Raw genomic sequence first — 11,722 nt, 5'->3', positions numbered from 1 at the left:
ACTCGTCATTTACATCAGGTATAACTCCCAATGCAATCCCTCCCCCCGCCCCCCTCCCCATGATAGGCCCCGGTGTGTGATGTTCCCCTTCCCGAGTCCAAGTGATCTCATTGTTCAGTTCCCACCTATGAGTGAGAACATGCGGTGTTTGGTTTTCTGTTCTTGTGATAGTTTGCTAAGAATGATGGATTCCAGCTGCATCCATGTCCCTACAAAGGACACAAACTCATCCTTTTTTATGGCTGCATAGTATTCCATGGTGTATATATGCCACATTTTCTTAATCCAATCTGTCACTGATGGACATTTGGGTTGATTCCAAGTCTTTGCTATTGTGAATAGTGCTGCAATAAACATACGTGTGCATGTGTCTTTATAGCAGCATAATTTATAATCCTTTGGGTATATCCCCAGTAATGGGATGGCTGGGTCATATGGTACATCTAGTTCTAGATCCTTGAGGAATCGCCATACTGTTTTCCATAATGGTTGAACTAGTTTACAATCCCACCAACAGTGTAAAAGTGTTCCTATTTCTCCACATCCTCTCCAGCACCTGTTGTTTCCTGACTTTTTAATGATCGCCATTCTAACTGGTGTGAGATGGTATCTCATTGTGGTTTTGATTTGCATTTCTCTGATGGCCAGTGATGATGAGCATTTTTTCATGTGTTTGTTGGCTGTATGAATGTCTTCTTTTGAGAAATGTCTATTCATATCCTTTGCCCACTTTTTGATGGGGTTGTTTGTTTTTTTCTTGTAAATTTGTTGGAGTTCTTTGTAGGTTCTGGATATTAGCCCTTTGTCAGATGAGTAGATTGCAAAAATTTTCTCCCATTCTGTAGGTTGCCTGTTCACTCTGATGGTAGTTTCTTTTGCTGTGCAGAAGCTCTTTAGTTTAATGAGATCCCATTTGTCAATTTTGGCTTTTGCTGCCGTTGCTTTTGGTGTTTTAGACATGAAGTCTTTGCCCATGCCTATGTCCTGAATGGTACTACCTAGGTTTTCCTCTAGGATTTTTATGGTATTAGGTCTAACATTTAAGTCTCTAATCCATCTTGAATTAATTTTCGTATAAGGAGTAAGGAAAGGATCCAGTTTCAGCTTTCTACTTATGGCTAGCCAATTTTCCCAGCACCATTTATTAAATAGGGAATCCTTTCCCCATTTCTTGTTTCTCTCAGGTTTGTCAAAGATCAGATGGCTGTAGATGTGTGGTATTATTTCTGAGGACTCTGTTCTGTTCCATTGGTCTATATCTCTGTTTTGGTACCAGTACCATGCTGTTTTGGTTACTGTAGCCTTGTAGTATAGTTTGAAGTCAGGTAGCGTGATGCCTCCAGCTTTGTTCTTTTGACTTAGGATTGTCTTGGAGATGCGGGCTCTTTTTTGGTTCCATATGAACTTTAAAGCAGTTTTTTCCAATTCTGTGAAGAAACTCATTGGTAGCTTGATGGGGATGGCATTGAATCTATAAATTACCTTGGGCGGTATGGCCATTTTCACGATATTGATTCTTCCTATCCATGAGCATGGTATGTTCTTCCATTTGTTTGTGTCCTCTTTTATTTCACTGAGCAGTGGTTTGTAGTTCTCCTTGAAGAGGTCCTTTACATCCCTTGTAAGTTGGATTCCTAGGTATTTGATTCTCTTTGAAGCAATTGTGAATGGAAGTTCATTCATGATTTGGCTCTCTGTTTGTCTGTTACTAGTGTATAAGAATGCTTGTGATTTTTGCACATTAATTTTGTATCCTGAGACTTTGCTGAAGTTGCTTATCAGCTTAAGGAGATTTTGGGCTGAGACAATGGGGTTTTCTAAATATACAATCATGTCATCTGCAAAGAGGGACAATTTGACTTCTTCTTTTCCTAACTGAATACCCTTGATTTCTTTCTCTTGCCTGATTGCCCTAGCCAGAACTTCCAACACTATGTTGAATAGGAGTGGTGAGAGAGGGCATCCCTGTCTTGTGCCAGTTTTCAAAGGGAATTTTTCCAGTTTTTGCCCATTCAGTATGATATTGGCTGTGGGTTTGTCATAAATAGCTCTTATTATTTTGAGGTATGTTCCATCAATACCGAATTTATTGAGCGTTTTTAGCATGAAGGGCTGTTGAATTTTGTCAAAAGCCTTTTCTGCATCTATTGAAATAATCATGTGGTTCTTGTCTTTGGTTCTGTTTATATGCTGGATTATGTTTATTGATTTGCGAATGTTGAACCAGCCTTGCATCCCAGGGATGAAGCCCACTTGATCATGGTGGATAAGCTTTTTGATGTGTTGCTGAATCCGGTTTGCCAGTATTTTATTGAGGATTTTTGCATCGATGTTCATCAGGGATATTGGTCTAAAATTCTCTTTTTTTGTTGTATCTCTGCCAGGCTTTGGTATCAGGATGATGTTGGCCTCATAAAATGAGTTAGGGAGGATTCCCTCTTTTTCTATTGATTGGAATAGTTTCAGAAGGAATGGTACCAACTCCTCCTTGTACCTCTGGTAGAATTCAGCTGTGAATCCATCTGGTCCTGGACTTTTTTTGGTTGGTAGGCTGTTAATTGTTGCCTCAATTTCAGAGCCTGCTATTGGTCTATTCAGGGATTCAACTTCTTCCTGGTTTAGTCTTGGAAGAGTGTAAGTGTCCAGGAAATTATCCATTTCTTCTAGATTTTCCAGTTTATTTGCGTAGAGGTGTTTATAGTATTCTCTGATGGTAGTTTGTATTTCTGTGGGGTCGGTGGTGATATCCCCTTTTTCATTTTTAATTGCGTCGATTTGATTCTTCTCTCTTTTCTTCTTTATTAGTCTTGCTAGTGGTCTGTCAATTTTGTTGATCTTTTCAAAAAACCAACTCCTGGATTCATTGATTTTTTGGAGGGTTTTTTGTGTCTCTATCTCCTTCAATTCTGCTCTGATCTTAGTTATTTCTAGCCTTCTGCTAGCTTTCGAATGTGTTTGCTCTTGCTTCTCTAGTTCTTTTAATTGCGATGTTAGAGTGTCAATTTTAGATCTTTCCTGCTTTCTCTTGTGGGCATTTAGTGCTATAAATTTCCCTCTACACACTGCTTTAAATGTGTCCCAGAGATTCTGGTATGTTGTATCTTTGTTCTCATTGGTTTCAAAGAACATCTTTATTTCTGCCTTCATTTCGTTATGTACCCAGTAGTCATTCAGGAGCAGGTTGTTCAGTTTCCATGTAGTTGAGCGGTTTTGATTGAGTTTCTTAGTCCTGAGTTCTAGTTTGATTGCACTGTGGTCTGAGAGACAGTTTGTTATAATTTCTGTTCTTGTACATTTGCTGAGGAGTGCTTTACTTCCAATTACGTGGTCAATTTTGGAATAAGTACGATGTGGTGCTGAGAAGAATGTATATTCTGTTGATTTGGGGTGGAGAGTTCTATAGATGTCTATTAGGTCTGCTTGCTGCAGAGATGAGTTCAATTCCTGGATATCCTTGTTAACTTTCTGTCTCGTTGATCTGTCTAATGTTGACAATGGAGTGTTGAAGTCTCCCATTATTATTGTATGGGAGTCTAAGTCTCTTTGTAAGTCTCTAAGGACTTGCTTTATGAATCTGGGTGCTCCTGTATTGGGTGCATATATATTTAGGATAGTTAGCTCTTCCTGTTGAATTGATCCCTTTACCATTATGTAATGGCCTTCTTTGTCTCTTTTGATCTTTGATGGTTTAAAGTCTGTTTTATCAGAGACTAGTATTGCAACCCCCGCTTTTTTTTGTTCTCCATTTGCTTGGTAAATCTTCCTCCATCCCTTTATTTTGAGCCTATGTATGTCTCTGCGTGTGAGATGGGTCTCCTGAATACAGCAGACTGATGGGTCTTGACTCTTTATCCAGTTTGCCAGTCTGTGTCTCTTAATTGGAGCATTTAGTCCATTTACATTTAAGGTTAAGATTGTTATGTGTGAACTTGATCCTGCCATTATGATATTAACTGGTTATTTTGCTCATTAGTTGATGCAGTTTCTTCCTAGCCTCGATGGTCTTTACATTTTGGCATGTTTTTGAGATGGCTGGTACCGGTTGTTCCTTTCCATGTTGAGTGCTTCCTTCAGGGTCTCTTGTAAGGCAGGCCTAGTGGTGACAAAATCTCTAAGCATTTGCTTATCTGTAAAGGATTTTATTTCTCCTTCACTTATGAAACTTAGTTTGGCTGGATATGAAATTCTGGGTTTAAAATTCTTTTCTTTAAGAATGTTGAAAAAATATGGAACGCTTCACGAATTTGCGTGTCATCCTTGCGCAGGGGCCATGCTAATCTTCTCTGTATCGTTCCAATTTTAGTATATGTGCTGCCGAAGCGAGCACCAGACTTCCCATTTTAACACGAGGTTCAGTTTAGAAAGATAGAGTGAGTTCAGGACTCTCAGAAGAAAGCTCTGAAGCCAAGTGCAATGACTACTGCTAAACCGGGGAAGGACAGGGGAGTAACAAGGAAGTTCCATCCCGTTTCTACTGCCCTTTCCTCCTTCTTCCCGCTTGCTGCACCTTGTTCCTCTTCTTAGTCCCTGTTGAGACCAGTTCATATGCCTGTAACCCGAAGGAAGTATGCATAAGGCCTGGTCATTTGTGAAACCCACCTCATAGATATTCAACGCATTTGGACTTGTCTCTTCTGTTGCTCCTGGAAACAACATGGGACAAATGTCTACACAACTCAGTGCTACAGGATGGGGAATTGACCGTGGATCTTCATATGAAGAGCATCAGTGGAGCCCCCACCTTCAATGTCATTGTTGCCATAACTGCCAAGATGCTAGGCCTGCTGATGGGCAAAGAAGGTGTCCACGGCAGTTTCATCAACAATGTTATGAAATGGCCTCCCACCTTCAGCGTTCCCAGTACCGACCTCCTTTGATCCTTCCCTTCCACTGCTTCCCACAGCTTTGCCCCCCTTTCCTTCTCATACACACACCATTTTAATTTCGGGAGCCATTATTCCATACACCTTATTGTTGCCAAAACCACATGGGCTGGGGGCCAGGGATAGATGGAGAGACACCTTCTCCTACCCATACCCCTCTTGTGTGTGGTTGGAAAACTTTTTTGTTTTGAGGGATTTTATATAAATAAAAAATATTCCACCAAAAAAAAAAAATGTCTACACAACTACTCCAAGCAGGCTATTCCATCTGTCTCCCATCCACAGACCCTGACATTCCATCTCTTCTGAGAATCCTAAGTAACCTTCCCCCATGGCTTCAGCCCATCTCCCTAAGAGGGCATGGGTTTCAGACTTGTAAGATTCAGGTGAACCTGCTTGCAAAACTGCAGTAATTTATTCATTCATTTTAACTCTTCTAAAGGTCTTTGAGTTTGAAGTACCTAACAATGTGCTAGATCTAAGGCTCTTAAGAAATGTTTCTCTACCTGAAGACAGCAACTTCTGGTCCCAGTAGTAACCAATCCTTGTCCTTATTTCCAGGCCTGCAGCAGCCCAATGAAAAATTTTATAAATCTACCAGCAAATTAAAACCAATACGTTGCACACTAAATATCCAATTGTTCATTGTTTTAGCATCCTCTTTACTCTCAAAAGTATCCATGATTAGATGATAAATTATACGGTCAGGTTCTTAGCCTTGCAACAATTTGAACCCATCTTTGTTCCACTGAAACGATTCTTGCTGAGCGATTAATGACATCTGTGTTGCCAAATCTCAAATGTACTTTCCTGTCCTTATTTTTCTTGACCTCCCTGAAGCATTCAGTACTGTTGTGAATTTTCTTTTTGACATACAGTCTCTTCTTATGATTTCTATTATATAACATTTATTTAGTTTTATTTCTACCCCTCTGACTGACCTCACAATATTCTATCCTTAACCATGTTATACAATCTTTTTTTTATTATTGTAAGAGACACATAACACAAAATTTACCATCCTAACCATTTTAAATGTACAGTGCAGGAGTATTAACTTTATGTTTTCCTCTTGTTATTGATTGGAGTTTCATTTCATTATGGTAGGAAAAGATACTTGGTATAATTTTAATATTCATAAATTTGTTAAGGGTTGTTTTGTGGCCTAACATGTAATTTATCCTGAGTAATGTTCCGTGTGCTTTGAAAACAATATGTATTCTGCTACTGTTGAGTAGAATGTTCTGCATTATATCTCTTAGTTCTCATTAGTCTCTTTCAAGTCCTCTCTTTCCTTATTGGTCTCTCTTCTGGTTGTTACATACATTACTAAGTGTGGGATATTGAAATCTCCTAATATTGTGGTATTACAGTTTATTTCTCCCTTCAGATTTATAAATAATTGTTATCCATTTAGGTGCTCTGATGTTGGGTACATATATATTTTAATTATTATATCTTCCTGGTGAATTGATCCTTTTATTATAAATGTCCCTCCCTGTTTCTTATTACAGTTTTTAACTTAAAGTATATTTTATGTGTTATAAATATGGACACTCTTGCTTTTTGGGGGTTATCGTTTGCATAGAATATCTTTTTTCATGTTTTCACTTCTAGCCTATATGTGTTTTAACATCTCAAATGGATTTGTGTAGACAGCGTAAATTGCCTTTTGTTTTGTTTTGACTGCTTTTTATCCATTCAATCACTCTGTGAATTTTATTAGTTCAATCCATTTACATTCAGAGTAATTACTGATAAGGAAGGGCTTACTATTTTCATTTTGTTAGTTGCTTTCTATGTGTCTTACAGTTATTTTTTTCTCTTTTCCCCTCATGCCGTCTTTCTTTGTATTTCATTGATTTTTTAAAAATTGATATGTTTGTATTTATTTATCTTTCTTTTGTGTATTTTCTATAGGTATTTTCTTTTTGGTTACCATGTGGATTACAGAAAACATCTTATATGTAGTAACCATATATTTTTGACTGATAACAACCTCAATCATATACAGAAAGTATTTTTTTTACATTTTCCCCACTTCTTCATGTTATTAATTTAACAAATAATTATTATTAATTATGAATTTTTTAAAGAAAGTAAAGTACGCTTAGAGGAGGACCAACAGGCAACAGGAAAGATCCAAGTGCCTTCACAAATTATATCATATCATATTTTTATTCATTAGCATAGTTTTATTGTTGTGATTTTTCTTTCCTTTATCTTTTAAATTTTATTCCTGCTTTAAAAAAGACTAATATGCTACCATTACAGTATTACAGGATTTTGTATAGATATACATAAAATTTTGTGTATATCTGTTTTTGTGTGCTTTCACGTTGTTGTCTAGTATCCTGTCATTTTAAATTGAAGAACCTTTTTAGCATTTTTTTTTTTGTAAGGCAATACTAGTAATGATGAATTCCCTTAGTGCTTGTTATCTAGGAACGTCTATTTCCTTTTCATTTTAGATGAATAGTTTCAATGGATGTAGTATTCTTGATGGGCAATGTGTGTGTATACGAGTGTGTGTTACTTTTGCACTTTGAATATATTCCTAAGTCTCTTCTGGCCTGTGATATTTCTGCTGAGTGATCTACTGATAATCTTGTGGGAGTTCCTTGGTATATGACAAATCACATGTTTCTTACTGCCTTCAAGATTCTCTCTAGCTTTTGAAAGTTTGAGTGCAATGTGTCACAGTTTAGATCTCTTTAGATTCATTCTAGTTGAATACCTTTTCATCTTTTTTTTTTTTTTAATTGTCTCACTCTGCTGCCCAGGCTGGAGTGCAGTGGTGCCATCTTAGGTCACTGCAACCTCATCCTCCCAGGTTCAAGCAATTCTCGTGCCTCCCCTACCCAAGTAGCTGAGATTACAGGCACACTGAGCTTCTTAAATTTGATTGTCCATTTCCTTCCTTAGATTGAGAAAATGTGGGGCTATTACTTTTACAAGTAAACTGTCTCTTTCTTTTTTTTCTTCTGGGACTTTCATAATCTGTATATTGGTCTACTTTGCTATACTGTATAAGTTCTTTAGACTTCCTTTTCTTTATTCTTATTTTGCTTTTCTAAGTCAATGATATAAAATGACATGTCTTCATGTTTGCTTATTCTTTTCTTCTGCTTAAGTCTGATGTTAAACACCTCTGCTGAAGTTTTCAGCTCAGTTATTGTGTTCTTCAGCTCCAGAATTTCTATGTGAAAGGTTTTTTGTTTTATATAGTTTTACCTCACTGTTGATATTCTTACTTTCTTCATGCACCACTTTTCAAATATTGTATAATTGTCTATCTGCATTCTTTTGTAGTTCACTGAGCTCCCTTAAGATGATTATTTTCAATTCTTTGTCAAATAGTTCTTACATCTTTTTTTCTTGAGAGTCGGTTTCTGGAAATATAATTTAGTTCTTTGACTGGGCCAAAATTTCCTGTTTCTTTATTTCTCCTCCTCCTCCTCCTCCTTCTTCTTCTTCTTCGATTTGGACATTGGGAAAAAAAGTCATCTCTCTGTCTTTGTAGACTTACTTCACCCAGAGAAACATGTTTACCAATCTTCCCAGCTAGATATTCTGAGACCTCTCAAATCTCTTCTGGAGATGCATGTTTTCTAGCCTTGTGCGTGAATTTTTTTTTCATTACAGGGGTTTACCAGTTTATTCTCCATGAGACCAAAATCTCTTGCTGCCTCTGGTGTTCTTTTGTGGTACTGATGCTTCTCTGGTGCTGCAGCAATCCACTGAGCTCTCCCTTCTTTTCTGTGGCTCCCAGGCATCCAAAATATATGAGTTTCCATAGTGCTCAAGTCAGGGGAATCAGAAGCTAGTTCCTCAAGTATTCTTTTGAAAAAGTAAACATAAATTGTCATATGTTTCACTCATTCTTTCCCTTTCAAAGGAGAAACTGTATGTTGGGTGTTTTCTTCCAATTGCACCAAGCTCTGCTAGCTTGAAGGGATAGCTTTTGAGAGTAAAATACAATAGAGATTCTTAGACATTTTAATGCAGCTTTCATTGATTTTGAACTTAACTGTGGTACTATTACTTCTTAACTATCTCTTGAGTTTTCATAATGTCTTTTTGGATTATATATTGTTGTTAATTTAGTGTCTCTGTAGGAAATCTATGAGCATGGTTTTGTTTCTCACTGCCACCAAAAATCTCAATACCAGTATAAAATTATTGTTGTCTTAGTCCACTCAGGTTGCTATAACAAAATACTATAAACTGGGTGACTTATAAACAACAGAAATTTATTTATCCAGTTTTGGAGGCTGGAAATCAAACATCAAAGTACTGGCAGATTTCATATCTGATGAAGGCCCATTTCCTGAATAATAGTTGGTACCTTCTCGCTATGTCCTCACATAATGGAAAGGTCAAATAAGCTCCCTTGAGTCTTTTATGTAAGAGAATTAATACCATTTATAAGGGCTCTACCCTTATTATCTAATCACCTCACAAAAGTATCACTTCTTAATATTACCTTGAGTTAGAATTTCTACATATGAATTTGGGAGTTACAATCATTTGGGGGGACATTGTGATTGTCATTATCTTAAACAATCATGACCATGTTTTGAATATATATGTCCCATACATTGTATTGGAATTATCTCACACATTTTACCAAATCCTCGCAATTACAGTTTGAATAATTGTTACGATTATTACCTCCACTTTACAAATGAAGAATTCAATGGAGAGACAATACATAATTTGATTAAAGGCAAACAGATAAGAGATTAAAGAACAATATTTTTTCCCTAACTTCAGAAAAAAAATATATGACTCCTCTAATACATTCTGTTTTCTCAAGTGAAACATGGCAGGCACCCTTCTCTTTTTCGGGCACTTCTGGTCTCTTTAAGGAACTATCACCAGGGTGCTCCACATGTAAACACATGTAAACACACACATATACATGCATAGACACACACACACTGCAATGCACGACCCTGACTGAAAACCAAAAACAAAAAAAGAACAAAACAAAAACTCTACCTATAGTAAAATCATGTCAATGGAGGAGAAAGCAGTGAGATGCCAAGAGGCATCTGTTTTTTGGCAATTACTTCTTTAGTGAAATTGGAGTTTCCACCTTGGAAATCTGACTCATCACAAGATGACAATGAAACTCATGTCTTATGCTTTTAATATATATTTAACTTTCAGGCTGGTTAAAAGGGTCTGGAGGGGACAAGAGATATAACAGACTACGATATTTCAATGGCAAGGTGATCACATTGGGATGCAATCTTGTCTCCCCAGAGAAACTGCAAGTTGTCAAATATTGTTTTTGCTTAAGTATTTTTTATTGGTTTCACGACTTGAATTTCCATATGGAAATACTTTTAAAACATGATACATTTTATCTCTCAGATTTGTTTTAATGCCAATTACATCATTATTATTGTTACCAAGTTTTAGATCTCTAGTGACCCCAATTGTTCAAACTTAACACATAATGCCCAATTCTAAATTTTTGATGTGCTTTGTATAATTCGTTTTCTATGAAACCTGAAGGGTTTTCTTTCTGTGTTCCCATAATTTTGTCTCCAAGTGCTGATTTATTTTTGCAATTAAAATGAGCCCAAAATAGGTAGCAGGCTTCTCAACAGGGGTTAGTTAGAGAAAAGGCTCAGTAACTTTACATCCACCCAAAAGCAGCACTTTTGGTATTGAGACACATCTGGTAACAGAATCTTGCCCAGGCTGAGATCCCAAGGGTTCCAAGTATTTAAAAGGTGCTTAATATGCTCTACTGAGGTGTGGAACAGATGCTGAAAGCTCACAGAATCCAGGAGGTTTGTTTACATGAACTGGCCATATTGTTACACATCTTCCTATTTAAGAAATAAAATACAAACCTGTTTAAACCTTGATTGTGTTTATGAATAAATATACATTGGGTATTCAAAGATGGTCGAGTAATAAAGATGAATTATTTGAGGAATATGTGTAGCAGATGACTTCATGAATTATCAAAGTAAGATACAAATGTGAAATTTACTGATATTTATTTTTAAGTGTACACGTGAAATGCACATTAGATACATTATCTTTTGTTCTAATAATGAATAATTGCCAAAATTCATTTCCCCATGTAGAAGTTTCCCTTCATTCACCAAAGGGCTAATTCCTCTGATGCACAATCAGTCTACCACCAGTGGATGTATTGATATATTACTCCAAACTGCAGCATGCTACCAATATTTCCTTACTTTTCTGAATTCACAAATTATTTAATTATTTCACTTTCTGCATGCTTTTCTGTACTAGCAACAGCATCATTTTTTTAATGACTATAACATTCATGCAATTTCACCTGGTACTCTGACTCATCAGGTCTTCAAACTCTTCAAGTCTACTTTCCATCTCTGAGATGTTAATCTCCATTATCTTGTTTTCTGAACATAATATCTTATCTTTAAATCTCACTTATGATTTTATCCAAACTCCAACATATTCTCAGTCATATAGTGGTATGAGGCTGAGTGATCCAACTGCTTTTCACTACTAGCGTCTTTTTGGTGTTATCATTTCCCATCTAATCTAACTTAGATTCAATAGTCTGATGCCAGTGCTTCTTTTTGTAGAGTCTGAACACCTTCGAATGACATGTATGACCAAAATTAAGTCTAGTAAAACTGACTAATCTAGCCTCATACAAACTTAACTGTTGAATGAGATTACTATATTTTTATATAACTAATCTATATTATTATATAATATATAACATACATTACATATATTACCATATATGATATTATATATTTATATATAGTAAGATATAAATATGTTAAGTGTAGATGTAAATTTAAGTTTATATATATAAA

The 11,722-nt window shown here is 36.3% G+C and overlaps 1 non-coding gene across 1 annotated transcript; it reads right to left on the bottom strand.

Annotated features, from left to right (window-relative positions):
• Positions 1-4,220: 4,220 nt before the first annotated feature.
• Positions 4,221-4,327, bottom strand: LOC112618028. Its single transcript, XR_003118004.1, has one exon. It is a non-coding gene; the product is annotated as a U6 spliceosomal RNA (small nuclear RNA).
• Between the last annotated feature and the right edge of the window lie 7,395 nt (positions 4,328-11,722).

Source organism: Theropithecus gelada, unplaced genomic scaffold, assembly GCF_003255815.1.
Source record: "Theropithecus gelada isolate Dixy unplaced genomic scaffold, Tgel_1.0 HiC_scaffold_82, whole genome shotgun sequence".
NCBI classification, from domain to species: Eukaryota; Metazoa; Chordata; class Mammalia; order Primates; family Cercopithecidae; genus Theropithecus; species Theropithecus gelada.
This window is presented reverse-complemented; position numbering and strand designations above follow the sequence as displayed.